This window comes from Mobula birostris, chromosome 1 (genome assembly GCF_030028105.1).
Source record: "Mobula birostris isolate sMobBir1 chromosome 1, sMobBir1.hap1, whole genome shotgun sequence".
In the NCBI taxonomy this organism is placed as follows: Eukaryota; Metazoa; Chordata; class Chondrichthyes; order Myliobatiformes; family Myliobatidae; genus Mobula; species Mobula birostris.
In genome coordinates, this window is record NC_092370.1 from 104,005,245 (window position 1) to 104,020,494 (window position 15,250).

Consider the following 15,250-nt stretch of genomic DNA (forward strand, 5'->3'; position numbering starts at 1 on the left):
TCATGGAAAGCATCTGACCCAGATAGGGTGTCTGGCCGAATACCAAAGATCAGTGCTGATCAACTTGCTGGAGCGTTTACTGAGATCTCTAACCTCTTCCTTTGGCAGTCTGAGGTACCCTCCTGCTTCAAGTAGGTTTCAATTATACCAGTGCCTAGGAAGAACATGATAACCTGTATCAATGACTTTCATCCAGTAGCAGTTACATTCACAGTGATGAAGTGTTTTGAGAGGTTGTTGAAACATATCAACTCCTGCCTGAGCAAAGACTTGGATCTGCTCCAATTTTCCTAATAGCAACAACAGGTCCACAGCAGATGTCATTTCATTGGCTCGCCACTCCACCCTGGAACATCTGGACAACAAAGATGCGTACATCGGGATGCTCTTTATTGTCTACAGCTCAGCATTCAATATTAACATCCCCTCAAAACTAATCAAAAAGCTTCAAGACCTTGGCTGGATCCTCAATTTCCTCATTTGCAGAACCCAGTTAGTTTGGATTGGCAACAACATCTCCTCTGTAATCTCCATAAGCACAAGTGTACATGGAAAATGCTGCAAAAATTGGTGGATATGGCCCAGTCCATCATAGGTAAAGCCTTCCCCACCACTGAGCACACCTACATAAAGTATTGTCACAGAAAAGCAGTTTCCGTCATCAGGGACCCCACCCCCCCATCACCACCATCCAGGTCATGCTCTCTTCTTGCTGTTGCCATCAGGAAGGTGGTAAAGGAGCTTCAGGACTCACACCACCATGTTCAGGAATGAATATTACCCCTCAACTATTAGGCTCTTGAACCAGAAGGATAACTTCAGTTGCCCCTTTATTGAACTGTTCCCACAACCTGCAGACTCACTTTCAAGGAATCTTCGTCTCATGTTCTTGATATTTATTGCTTATTTATTATTATTTCTTTTTGTATTTGCACATTGTTTGTCCATCTTGTTGGTGCGGCTTTCATTGATTTTATTATGGTTATGGTTATTGGATTTATTGAGTTTGTCCACAAGAAAATGAATCTCAGGGTTGTATACTGTAAGTACTTTGTAAAGAAATTTACTTTGAACTTTGAAGATAATGTTATCTTCGTGCAGCTATAATTATTGTAGTGTTAATTAGACAAAGCATTAAAGTACTATTTACAAATATTCATTAATGTTATGAAACTCTATTTCTTGATATTTTCTTCCTTTCTCTCTTGAAGATGCTTTATATTGCATCAGCCACACAGTGTTGCATACTTAAGTGGTTTTTTCTATAATGCAAGATAGATATTGAATTACAGGGATATCAGCTTTGATCAATCAGATTATGGCTGCTCTGTGTCCACACTATGCCTGCTGTACATCTCATGGTTCTTAACAAACTATCAATTTCAGGCTAAATAATAATAATTGACTGTGCTTCAACAGGAGTTTACACAAGGGAGCATGTCTGCAGAAGTATTCCATCATTTCATTCTTGAAAGGCCTAGTTCTGGATGTTATGCCATGAGCCCCTGTCCCAGGAATCCATATGTTGCAGAAAACATTTTTAAAAATTTATCCTATAATAACTTGAAGATTTCATCAAAATCACTATGCAACCTTTAAATTCCGGGAAATGCTAACGTGCATCACATAGGCCTTTCTTATAATTCAACTCCTGGACTCTATGTATTATTTTGGTAAATATATGCCTTCCATAGTGTGCTCTTAAGATGTATTTCTCAGAATTGATCACAATGTGTAGTCTAGATTGGATTTGATTTGCTGCAGAATAGCTTCTACTCACTTGTGTTCCAGAGTCTATAGACCGACATTTCATTAGCATTCAGTCATCTGATAGGAGAGGACAGAAGGACGTAAAAGAGAGGGAAAGGGGAAGAGCGCCAGAAGGAGATGATGGGCAGATAAGGAGATAAGGAGAGAGAGGGAAATGGGAATGGTGAATGGTGAAGGAAGGGGGGGCAATTACTGGAAGTTCGAGAAATCGATATTCATGACATCAAGTTGGAGACTATCCATACAGAATATAAAATCTTGCTCCTCCAACCTGAATGTGGCCTCATCCCGACAGTAGAGGAGGCCATGGACTGACATGTCGGACTGAGAATCGGACGTAGAAATGAAATGGGTGGCCACCGGGAGATCCCACTTTTTCTGGTGGACAGAGCATAGGTGCTTGACATTGGGTCTCACTGATATACCGAAAGCCACAACAGGAGCATCGGATACAGTGGATGACACCAATAGACTCACAGGTGAAGTGTCATCTCACCTAGAAGGACTGTTTGTGGCCTTGAGTGGTAGTGAGGGAGGAGATGTAGAAGCAAGTGTGGCACCAGTTCTGCTTGCAAGGATAAGGACCGGGAGGGAGATCAGTGGGGAGGGTCGAGTGCACAAGGGAGTCGTGCAGGAAGCAATTACTGCAGAAAGTGGAACGTGGGGTGTTGGGAGGGGAAGATGTGCTTAGTGTGGGATTCTGTTGAAGATGGCGGAATTTACTGAGAGTTATGTGCTGGACGCGCAGGCTGGCTGGTTGGTAGGTGGGGACAAGAGGAACCCTATTCCTAGTGAGGTGGCGAGTGGATGGGGTGAGGGCAGAGGTGTGCAAAATGGAAGAAATAAGGCTGAAGGCAGCATTGATGATGGAGGGAAGAAAGCTAATGAAATGTCTTTGTTTTTTCAAAGAAGGCAGTCTCCTTCCTCCACCATCAGCACTGCTCTCACCCGCACCTCTTCCATTTCACGTAACTTCCACCATTTCCAAAGGGATCCCATCAGCAAGCACATATTTTCCTCACTCAACTCTTACTGCTTTTTGCAATGATTACTCTCTACGTGAAGCCCTTGTCCACTTGTCCCTCCCCACTGATCTCCCTCTTGGGGCTTCTCCATGCAAGCAGAACAAGTGCCACACCTGCCTCTACGCCTCCTCCCTCACTACTGTTCAGGGCCCCAAACAGTCCTTCCAGGTGATACGACACTTCACCTGTGAGTCTGTTGAGGTCACCTGCCGTATCCGGTGCTCCCGGTGTGGCCTCCTGTATATTGGCCAGACCCGACATAGGTTGTAAGACCACTTCGCCAAGCACCTACCCTTCGTCTGCCAAAAAAAGCAGGATCTCCTCTACTGTAAAGATGGTCTATCCACGGCCTCCTCTACTGTAAAGATGAAGCCACACTCAGGTTGGAGGATCAACACCTTAAATTCCGTCTGGGTAGCCTCCAACCTGATGGCATGAACATTGACTTCTCTAACTTCCGCTAATGCCCCACCTCCCCCTTGTACCCCATCCGTTATTTATTTATATACACACATTCTTTCTCTCTCTCTCCTTTTTCTCCATCTGTCCCTCTGATTATACCCCTTGCCCATCCTCTGGGTTTTCCCCTCCTCCCCCTTTTCTTTCTCCCTGGGCCTCCTGTCCCATGATCCTCTCATATCCCTTTTGCCAATCACCTGTCCAGCTCTTGGCTCCATCCATCCCCCTCCTGTCTTCTCCTATCATTTTGGATCTCCCCCTCCCCCTCCCACTTTCAAATCTCTTACTAGCTCTTCCTTCAGTTAGTCCTGACGAAGGGTCTCGGCCCGAAACGTCAACTGTACCTCTTCCTAGAGATGCTGTCTGGCCTGCTGCGTTCACCAGCAACTTTGATGTGTGTTGCTTGTATCTCCCGATGACCACCTATTTCAATTCTACTTCCCATTCCCATTCTGACATGTCAGTCCATGGCCTCCTCTACTTCCGTGATGAGGCCACATTCAGGTAGGAGGAGCAACACCTTATATTCCATCTGGGTTTCTCAAGCTTCTGGTAATTGCTGCTTCCCCCTCCCTTCACTGTTTCTCATTCCCATTTCTCTCTCTTACCTTATCTCCTTACTTGCCCATCACTTCCCTTTTGTGCTCCTCCACCTTCCCTTTCCTCCATGGCCTTCTGTCCTCTCCTTTCTCAGCTCTTTACCTCTTTCACCAATTGACGTCCAGCTCTTTACATCACCCCTCCCCCTCTCCTGATTTCACCTATCACCTACCATCTTATACTTCTACCTCTTCCCCCACCTTCTTTCTCTGACCTCTTCTCTTTTTCTCAGTCCTGATGAAGGGTCTCAGCCTGAAACGTCGACTGTACTCTTTTCCATAGATGCTGCCTGGCCTGCTGAGTTCCTCCAGCATTTTGTGTGTATTACTTTATATTCTGCTTCAGTTGCGTACAACCCAACAGTGTGTAACTCCTGTGTTTCCCTTTTTCTGTCCCTCCAATCAAGCTGAGATCCTTCTATTTTCTTCCCTTTTTCCATATCATCTCTCTTTCTCCTGGTTCTATCCACCTACTACCCACACACTTCACTCACCATATCCCCATGCCCATCTGGTTCCATCTATTCTTTCTTTTTCCTAATGGTTCCCATGATCACCTTTCTCACTTATCAGTTTCCAGCACCTGTACCCTTCATGTCCAAGCTTATCATGCTCCAGGCTGTGTCCAGTTTAACCCTTTCTCCATCAGCTGGCTCCATCTGTCTTTTTCTTTTCCTTGTCTGCTTCCACATGCTTCTGTCTCCCAATTCCTTACTCCTATTCCTCCTCCCCACTTGGATCCATCTGCCCACTCCACTTCACTTCTCCTCAGTTCATTGTCCTTGTCTTACATGTTCCCTCTCCTCTTTATAATATTATACCCTCTCCATCCTCAGTCCAGTTCCAGGGCCTTGACCCAAAACACTGACAGTTTCCCTCTCCTCATAAATGCTGCTTGAGCTCTTGAATTTCTCTCACAATCCTTGGTTTGCTCCGGATCCCAAAATTTGCAGTCTCTTGTGTCTCCTGTTAATCCATTAGCTCTTTTGATTATTTTCAGTCCTTTCTCTACTATTTTAACAATCTTAATTACATTGATCTTCTCCAGCTTCTAGCTTTTCAGCAGGCAGAAAGTGCTCTGTTCTTTCAAATGGGTGACTTCACATTTGCCTGTATGGACAGAAAGTTGTCAAACAGATATCAATTAGCAAAAACTGTGGGTATTTCCTTTACACTTAATGCTACCATCAGTGTTCACCTATTTTTTTATGACATTGGATAACTTAAGTAGGTGACTTTCTATCTCATCAACTACATAGTTCACAAAAATAGTGACGTAGGAAATATGCAGAAGCTGGAAATCTTGAGCAATACACACACACATACAAAATGCTGGAAGAACTCAGCAAATCCAGCAGAATCTATGGGGGAAATAAACAGTCAACATTTCCGGCAGAGACCCTTTATCTGGATTGGAAAGGAAAGGAGCAGTAGTCAGAACAAGAAGGTGAGGGGAGGGTAGTAGTACAAGCCGGCAGCTGATGCATGAGGCCAGGTGATGGGAAATGTGTGTGGATGCTGGAAGGGGTAGTGGAAGGAATGATGTAAGAAGCTGGAGGATGATAGGTGGAAGAGTTAAAGGACTCAAGCAGAAGGAATCTGAAGGGAGAGGATGGTGGACTATGGAATAAAGCGAGAGGGGTTGAGTACCATAGAGAGGAGATGGGCAGGTCAGGAAACCAGGGAAGGGAAGAGAAGGGATGAGAGAGCCAGCAGATTGAGGGAACTGTAGTGTATTTAATATTTCAGTGATATTTGAGTAATATTGTAAATATATTGTTTGATTAAGGGTTATTTTTTGTTTACATAATTCATTATGGGTTATACGTAAGAAGTATGGGAATGGCATATATTATTATGCCATCATGTAATATATGATCACGTCACTAAAAAAGGGTAAGAAAAACTAAGTAGACAAATGTCCTGGCTTCTGTGTTAACCTTTCAATTAGTTTCTGGAATTACAAACCGTAACAGGAACCATTGATGCTGCCTGACCTGCTGCGTTCCTCCAACACTTTATGTGTGTGTGCTCACAAAAATAGCGAATAGTTAAAGTTCAAATACAGATCATTGTATATCATCACCAGCTACATACTGCTAATTTGAATACAATGTCTCCTCTCTCTTTTGGTGCAAAACCGTTTAACTCATGGAAGATTAGATGATGCAAGGAAGAAGTAGTACAGGAATGAGGAAGAAATAAAAGCTCACTTGCCATTCGCAGAAGGGTGTACAGAATATGTTTGAATGCTTTTCCGCATTTCACTCGTGAAAGGCCTTCATCTAGTTTTTCGTCTATGGCTCTGCAATCATGGAATCCATGCTCAGGCTAAAAACATGAACTGCTGAACTTATGTTGAACTGTTCAAAGCATTTACAATGTTTCTTCCCAATAAGTAAATGCACGATGGGCCAGTCTTAAGTATTCATACAAAGATATTGAGTAAATCATCCATGAAATGGGAGACATAATCATATATTTGGAGATGTATTTACATAAGGTTCTGAATATAAGGTGAAAGATCCAGGAGAAAATCTAATGTTTGTTATTGTGCTTAGAAGTAATATGTTGTCACTTTTAGTTTTTCTAAACACTCTAATTTCAGAGCAGTATTCTCTATTGCACAGTGACACTTTCCACATGTTTATCTGCAGTAAACACAGTGATGATGTGAAGGAGGTTTGGCTTTCTTTACCTCCCCTGAATTTAAACTGAATTTTCATATATTTTTCATTAAATGTTCATTGCAAATCTGAAGTATGGTTCGTTTATTGCATCAGAGTTAGAGGGTGGTCAGTTCTGTGCAGTACCAAAGAAGCCCAACATTGCCAGGGTATTGGTATTGGTATTAATTTTGGTTGATTTTTGCCACATGTTTCAAAGTACAATGAAAAGCTTGTCTTGCATACCGTTTATACAGATCAAATCATTGCACAGTGCACTGAGCTAGAATAAGTTAAACTAATAACAATACAGAATAAAATGCAAAGGCTACAGAAAAAGTGTGGCAAATGTAAACAATAAGGGGCATGATCATAACAAGGTGGACTGTGAGTTCTAGAGTCCATCATATTATACAAGAGGCCCATTCAAGAGTCAGATAACAGAGGAATAGAAACTGTCCTTGAACCTTGTGGTACGTGCTTTCAGTGGAGAGGCCTTTGTGCTGGCTGCTGTACTGAGGCAGTAAGAAGTATAGATAGAGCCCATAGAGGGGAGGCTGGTTTCTGTGATATGGTTTAGCTGTGTCCACAACTCTCTGCAGATTTTGAAATCATATGCAGTACAGTTACCGCACACAGCATTATGCATCTGAACAGAATGCATCGATAAAATTTCAGAAGGGTCAGTATCTGTCAGCTGAAATATTAACCTGCAAAGTATGTTCATAGTTTATTGGAGCTCAGTGTAGTATTTGAATTAGGCCATTACTATTCTTTTAACTTTGAACTGTGCTTGCATTATCAGTCCTTTACTAAAGTTGAGGACCCACCCAAACTTGGCAGAGAAGAGTAACCAAATCCTCCTTACACTGGTCACTGTGTAATAATCCATCCTAGGAAATCTATACAAGTAACCAAGGGTCAGCTCTGACTCAAGGGAGTGTGTGCACTAATAAGTTGCCTGAGATTGGTTATTATTCATGTTTTATGCACCCATCAGAGCCTATATCAGAGTAAAAAAACAAAACATTCTTCTTTGTATTTGATGCATTTTTACAAGATTTTAAACTGCAGATCAAAAACAGCATCTTAAAATCATTGGAATCGTAATGTGATATTATTTGCAGTTAATGTGTAATTGATTATTAAATAGCAAGTGCACTTTCTAACATGGAATAAAAAAGCAGTGAATAATAAATGGAAACATCTCTGCTTCAAAATGTTTCCTATCTTAAGGATTTTGTAAGCACATACAGACTGCTCTGTAACAGATTAAAATAGTAACACTGACAGAGATTCCACAGAAATAACTGGGTAAAGCCAAACTTCTCTGATAGACTCCAGCATTCAATAAGAAAGTAAAGGTCAGGGATCAAAGGAGAAAGAGTGAAAGCAGTGAAAAGTTATTGAAAATTATATCACTAGATCAGTGCAAGACACACTAGCCCCACTAAATGAGATAATTTGTTTTTTCAATTAACTACTCTGTGCATGATGTATGTTGAATTTTATTCTGTTGAATAACTCTCCATTTATTTAAGTTATATTATTAAAGATTAAGATAAGCTCATTCATCAGGGAATCAAATCATACCAATCATGAAGGCTCTGGGGCTATATCATTACACAGACTTCAGTAGCACTGATCTAATTAATGAGTGAGAAATGAATTGCTTTCTGAGCAAATCTACTCTCTCTCTCCTACGTCTTGTTTGTGTACTGCTTCAAGCCTTTTGTCAAGTCCATTGAGAAGATAACATGAGTGATCGTTCAAAGCAGAGGAGGTAGTCAATTTGTTATAAGCAATGCCATGACACCGGACTCTCTGCACTGCTGGCTATCCTGGGGACACATTCTGAGGCAACCTGCAACTTGTACTGAAAGATTTTCAACTTGATGCTCTCTGGTCTGCCCAAGATGTGTTGGTCTTCCAATGCAAGGAGTTGCATATTGGCACATTCCATCATTTATGTCAATGTGCTGAGAACCATGCTGAAGTTGGTGTTGCTGGCATAAAAACTGCAGAGGGAAATGCAGCAATTTACAGCCTTCTACAACAGCAGGACAACTGACAGGAACCCGTGTTGGAAGTCCGCAAACATCTCTCTTGGAGTGATATGTCCCATTGCTTTACGAGTTTTACACTGAATGGTAATGCCTTGATGTACAATATTGTAGGTTTGAAAATATTATAACGGAAGTATTTTTTTGGGGGGGAGAAGGTCTGTAATGCTGTTTCAGAGATTATTCAAGGTTAATATTTGGAGCTCCAGGAAATCACCACAGGAGTTCATTAGGGCCATGATCAGGTGCACACACCTTCAAATGTTTCATCAATGGCCTTACTTCCATCAGTAGTTCATGTCTGGGAAAGTTGCTAATAAATGCATGATATTTGGTTCAATGCACAGTTCCTCAGCAAATGAAGCAGTCTATTACCTGCTTGCAACAAGACCCAGACAATATTCAGGCATGGGCTGTAATGAAAAATATTGTTTAAGCACAAAAATGCCAAGCCATGACCATTTCCAAGTGATGAGCCTGAGCACATTCAATGGTGTCATCAAAGCTGGCTCTCCACTGTCAACATCCTAGGGAATACCATTGATCAGAAACTCTGCTAGAACAACCACAAAGTGGCTACAGGTGTTGCACAGAGACTATTCTCAAATAAATAACTTGCTTCTTGTCGCCCCGGTCCTTTTCACCATCTGTAAACTGTGTCAGGAATATCATGGAATACTGTTTGCTCGCCTGATTAATGCAGCACCTTTCATTGTCAAAGAGCTTCAAAACTATCCAGCACAGGGCAGCCAATTTGATTTGGCAACCCAACAACTACCTATACCCTGGCTAATCTGACAACACCTTGCAAAACCCAACCATCATGAAGGGCAAGAGCCCCACTAAGATGCTTGAATCTTGGCTTGATACGTCTCCATCATCCTGGAACTCCACGGCACCTCTGGTACATCTTGAAAAGATTGCCCGCAGCAGCTGAAGAAGACAGCTTACCACCATCACTTAATCAGGGGTATTTAGGGAAGAGCAACAAATTTTGGCCTTGTTAGTGATCTCAAAAGTCAATTTTGAAAAATCATCGATTCCATCTCTGAAATGACAAAAAACTTCATTTCTCCTTCATTTCTTTTACCAACAAAACAGACATTTTGATTTGAAACTTCTATATTTGGCTTTTTCATTCATCAGCTCATTAGTCTCATCTAATCAATTTCTGTATTTAATAGAGGCCAGAGGACACAGCCTCAGAATACAGGGGCATCCATTTAGAACAGAAATTGGAGGTACTTCTTTAGACAGAAAGTGGTGAATCTGTGGAATCTGTTGCCACAGGCGACTGTGGAGGACAAATCCATGTATATTTTAGGCAGAGGTTGATAGATTCATGATTGGTCGGGGTATGAAGGGATACAGGGAGAAGGCAGGAGATTGGGTTTGAGAGGAAAATTGGATAACCCATGATGAAATGACAGAACAGACTCGATGGGCCAAATGACTTAACTCTGCTTCTATATCTTATGGGTTTATATTGAAATATAGTTATCAAAATATTTAAAAAAACTAATTTGTGATATAGTAATATGTGTGCTTCTTCATTAATACATTAAATAACAAGACTATATATTTAAAATATAGGCAAGTTAAAATTTAGTTTTATTTTTAGGGACATCAGTATGAAGGTTGTCATTGCTTAGCTTGAAAAAGATCATTGAACTGTGGGGTGGTCATTGACAATGCAACACACCTGTCATGTGGGACATCCAATCAATTGTGATTTTTTGTTTTAATGATTACAGGTGTTGAAATTCCTGATTCGCAAAGATATGTTGCTGCAAATGGAATTAAAGCTTCTATAGCTTACTTTACTTGGCGAGGTTAGGCTTCTTTCAATGTACACCAGAATTTTCCAAGGCTTTTTGAGCTAAACTCCAACTGTACTAAGTTTTCATTGAATTCAGATTTGGCTATATCAATATCTCTGTTGAGTTTATATTAGAAAGTAAAGGATCGTGGATCCATAGTTCAACTTTAATGCCATCAAGATGGAAATAACTTTTGAAAGAGTATGAAGTGTTTCCAGGTGTTCGTAGATGGCTTTCTTCAAAGAAATTGACAGAGAATTCTGAATCTCAACTCCATCTTGGTAAAGCACTTCCTTCAGCATTTGAAAGTTTTTAAAGATGCAAACTACTACTCTCTTCCTTTTTCACTAAAGTAGATGTAATATCAAGCTTTGCTGGAGCTCCATCTGTGCAAAGAGTATGAAGTTTTTCTTTCCAGTTAAAGTTTTGTTTGGCTAAAAAACATTTTACTATTTCCAAAACATCAATGGCTTTCGTAGTTTCCAGAAGGGTTTCACAAAATAAAAATTCTTCTTTGATGTTATTAGCATACACATAACAAACGAAAACAAGGAGCTGACTACATTGAGATATCTCTAGTTGCATCCATTTGCATACTGATTGGGAATTGCGAGGCTGCCAGTTCCTCAATGACCTGCTTCAAAATGTTAAAAGAAATATCAACTATTCTAGAACCTATCACATTAATTGATAAGGGAACCCCTTCGGTTCTTTCCTCTGTTCCAGTCCACAAACCAGCTCAATCATTTCCAGTGCACATGACTCTACCAAAGTCTCTCCAATTGAGTGGGGCTTCTTTTGTTTGGCAATCCAGTAAGCAACTTTATAGGATGCTTCAAGAAAACGTTTTTGTGAAATGGCAAATCCAAGTCTTGGAAGAGTCCCAACTTTTTCACCATACTTCCTTTCCTTCAACATTTCAACTTAAATTGGGTCTGCAAAACAATATAACATAAATAAAGCTAAAACAAAATATTTGATCCAATTGACATTTATTGAAACTCAATATCTTTGTCTGCTAAGTAAGTAAACTAAGGCAGGTTTTACATTTTATCCAAAGTTTTAACACTTTTAATAGCTTTTAGATGCTGAGATAGACACAAGGATTACAGCAGTAGCAACGGTGTCACGTCCTTCCTGGAATTTGGCTATTGATGCACATGGAGTTGCATGGCTTTCTGTAGCTTCCTAGAAGTAATGGTTCTCATTTCTGATTTAGTTCGCAGTATTTTTGCATATTTGTTTTTAAGATGTGCATTATTTTCACGGAATAATAATACACGGACACCACTTGTAAAACATACAGCTTGTATACATCTTTACTTCATAAGACATACATTGTAGATAAAGGAAGAATGAAGAGTAAAACAAAAAAAAATGAACCTCTGCTACTCACATCATTTTCAACACTGTGTGTAACCTGATTCACTTCGCAATCTGTTGGCAATAATAAGATGCTACTTTAAATAACACATTTCAACAGTTATCCAACAGTTAACCAACCATCAGATGCATTTGAATTTGCCTGGTCTACACGCGCAGTTTGCACACCTATCTTATAAAACGGGGCGCAGACTTATGGAGAGTTAAGAATTCTTATTTGATCTGTCCAGTTTTACAAAACAACTCATCTACTTCCATGCATTGATCAACATGCAATTATTGATAGGGAATAATGGAGAGCAACTTAGATATCTGGGTCACAAATGTAAGAACGCGTGACCTCACCGTTTGGTGGCTGAACGACAACGAGGTGCAGTGCTGCCTGATAGTTGCATCGCATGAGCATCTGCAGACAGGAAGACTGAGATCATGTTCAATCTAATGGCGGGTCTAATAACTACCATAATTTTGAAGTAGTGATGAACGTGCTGTGAACAATATTCTGAGATATTTGTAACAACTGTAATGTAAAGTCCCAGGTATTGCTAATACTACTGTGGTTTGTTGCCTACATTCATAATTGATGGAAATGCTCAATTTCAGTTCGAGGTTAGTGAATATAAAGATGTAATTTTTTTCTCATCCATGTTCATGGACCCCCTGGAATATATTCACAGACCCCCGAGTGGTCCACGGACACAAGGTTAAGAACCACTGCTCTAGACAGTAACCAAAAGCTAAATCAGAATTCAAATAGATGGAGTCTGTTTTCTTTTGTTCTCGCCAAAACTAGCTTCTGAAGGACACAGAATATTTGAATACAAAGCAATGCACTTGCTGAGAATTGCCCTGGCATTAGATATATTGAAAAATTGTGTACCGAGTTTTTTAGGTAGATTAGGGTTACCTAAAGATCCAAGATCTTTGATATATATCTTGTTCTGATATTGAAAATGCAAATTGAATCCATGAAATAAGGAATCACTTCCAGTAGGTAGTTTTGGACAGCTAACTGAGGCCAAAACAAAGCTGAACCATTAGGCGCACTCTCGCATATACCCATAAGACACTACTGACCCTCTTTAGAAGCAGGCAGATGCACTATTTATCACTGTCTTCCACCAATCTTCCTTTCATTCTTCCGAAGAGTATGTGATAATGTGTGTATGTAATAACGTCCAGGTTGTTTGCCAGGTGACTGCCTAAATCAGGTGCTAATACTCTCTCCTCTATAACCCGTGGTGTCATAAAGCAGAAGCTGGGACTATTTTGATAACATTTATTTTGGAGTTATTTAGTAAATTTGTTTCCTTAACAATCACAATGTTGATTAATGTCACACAAACATCCATCTTAACTTCTACTGTGAATACATTTTTTCAAATTATTGCAAAAGGACAGATGTTTAGCAATTTGATTCTGCAGTAGTGTTTGTTTTAACATCTCATGTCATCCTCAAGTGAAAAGATATGTTATGTAGGACGAGATGTTAATATCCCTTCTTTGCTCTCCTGAGACATGCTGCCTAGACTCTGTGGGGTGGCCAACTGTGTGGTGGCATCTTCTGGGTTATCAAGTGGGCACCCTCTTTCCTCAGTGTTTCGCTGATAGGCCCACGACACCACCAGAGGGTTCAGCAGTGAATCCCGGCATCCCGGGCTCACCCCCTAGATGCCTTTCACTCACTTGGGGCCCAGATGGAATCCTTTCTCTTCATCCAGAGCCACTGACTATCCTTTTCAGCAGCTCTGGAGAGATCTCTGACTGCTTGTCGGTGTGTCTTACCTCACACTCCCGACTCCCGGAGTAGCCTTGATGTTGATGTGGCTACAAATCCTATGTTGCCTACTTCGACTGGTTGAACCCTTGCTTTCCAGCCACGTTGTTGCGCATCAGCTGCAAGCTCAGCATACCTCGGCTTCTTGCACTCGTAGGTCTCCTCCATGGCATCCTCCCAGGGCACTGTAAGCTCAATGATGTAAACGAGATAGAGTGAGGCCGACCATAGCACAAGGTCTGGTCTGAGGTTGGTTTCCGCGATTTCAGTTGGGAAGCAGAGCCTCTGGCCTAAGTCTGCCATCATCTTCCAATCACGTGCCCCGCCTAGCCGCCCGGTACCAGTCTGGTCTCGATGTATCGAGTCTGGCTTGACTCTCACCTTCCCGGACAAATGCCGTTAATGGCCAGCGGGATGAAGGGAGAGGGAGAGCATTGACACACATCCGCCAACTTTCCAGCACTGCTGCAAGACACCGTAGCACCTGGCTGTGCCACCAGGTGTATCGGACTTGAGTAAGGTGATAAGGATTATTTTTGGATCAAATTTTATCCCTTTGAAAAGTTACCAGAAATTTTTCTGTGTGAGTTGCACTTATGTGCGCAATGTAATTTCTCTATCAGATATGTAAAATAAACATTGTGAAAATTCTTGGATATTCAGGCCTTGGAAAACTCTTAAACTAATCTTCCCTTGTTTACTCCAGGATTTACAGTCTAAGAAAAGGGTCCATTGTAGAGAGAATGGAGTCAACACTCCTAAACATTGGCTTAAACAGTAGTGTAATAGATGGGCCTATAATCCATATCTCCGGGCTTAACTTACTGTAAGTGTGACTTCAATCCTCTAAAGGCAATTTGAGAATTTTAGTTATATTTGAAAATAAAATGCAAATAAACATGTTGCTAAAATAACAACAAAAATGTTGGATTGTTGCAAGAATCTAACTGATTCAATCATGTTCTGTAAGATTCAACGCTTGCCTTGGCCTAAACAAGTTGATTTGAAGAGGCATATGATTCCATTCTATTTCTAAGGATAGATTAAAAAATGCCTTTTTGTTAGTGGAATACACTGAGAGAATAAACTAAAAATAATGCTAAACTGAAGCCTTTTAGCTCTGACAGCTTAAAGATTCTAATGCAGCTATTCATAGAGAAATAAGACTTTCCTTCTGCCTTGGCCAAAGTTCCTCCCTTGGTGAATGATATGAAAAATACCAAAATTTAATCTTGTAAAACCTAAATGAGCATAAATGATTGCTGTATTTTCCTATACGGCAATGGCGATAAGAGTCATATGAAAATCATTATGTTCTGTTTTCTGATAGTTTGTGGAAATATGACTACTTTTTTCATTCAGTATGCCTATGATCAAATAAATCTAAATTTAGTCTTGTGGTTTTACATTTGAGAGCACTTGTATGCATTCAAAGTCATTTTATGTAACTCAAGAAGCAGATTTTTACCAATTGTGGCCACAGAATGCATCCAACATTTGCATTACCTTGTGATGTGAATTTATTGAAATACTAAGAAACAGAAAAAACATTTTATCTATCTCTAAAGTACCATGAGATCTGCTCTCTGCAATGTCAACTTATATTAACTGGACTTCAATGATGAAAGGCATGAATTATGCAGATATAATCAGATCATTTAAGGTTGGCTATGAGGAAAGAATGAAAT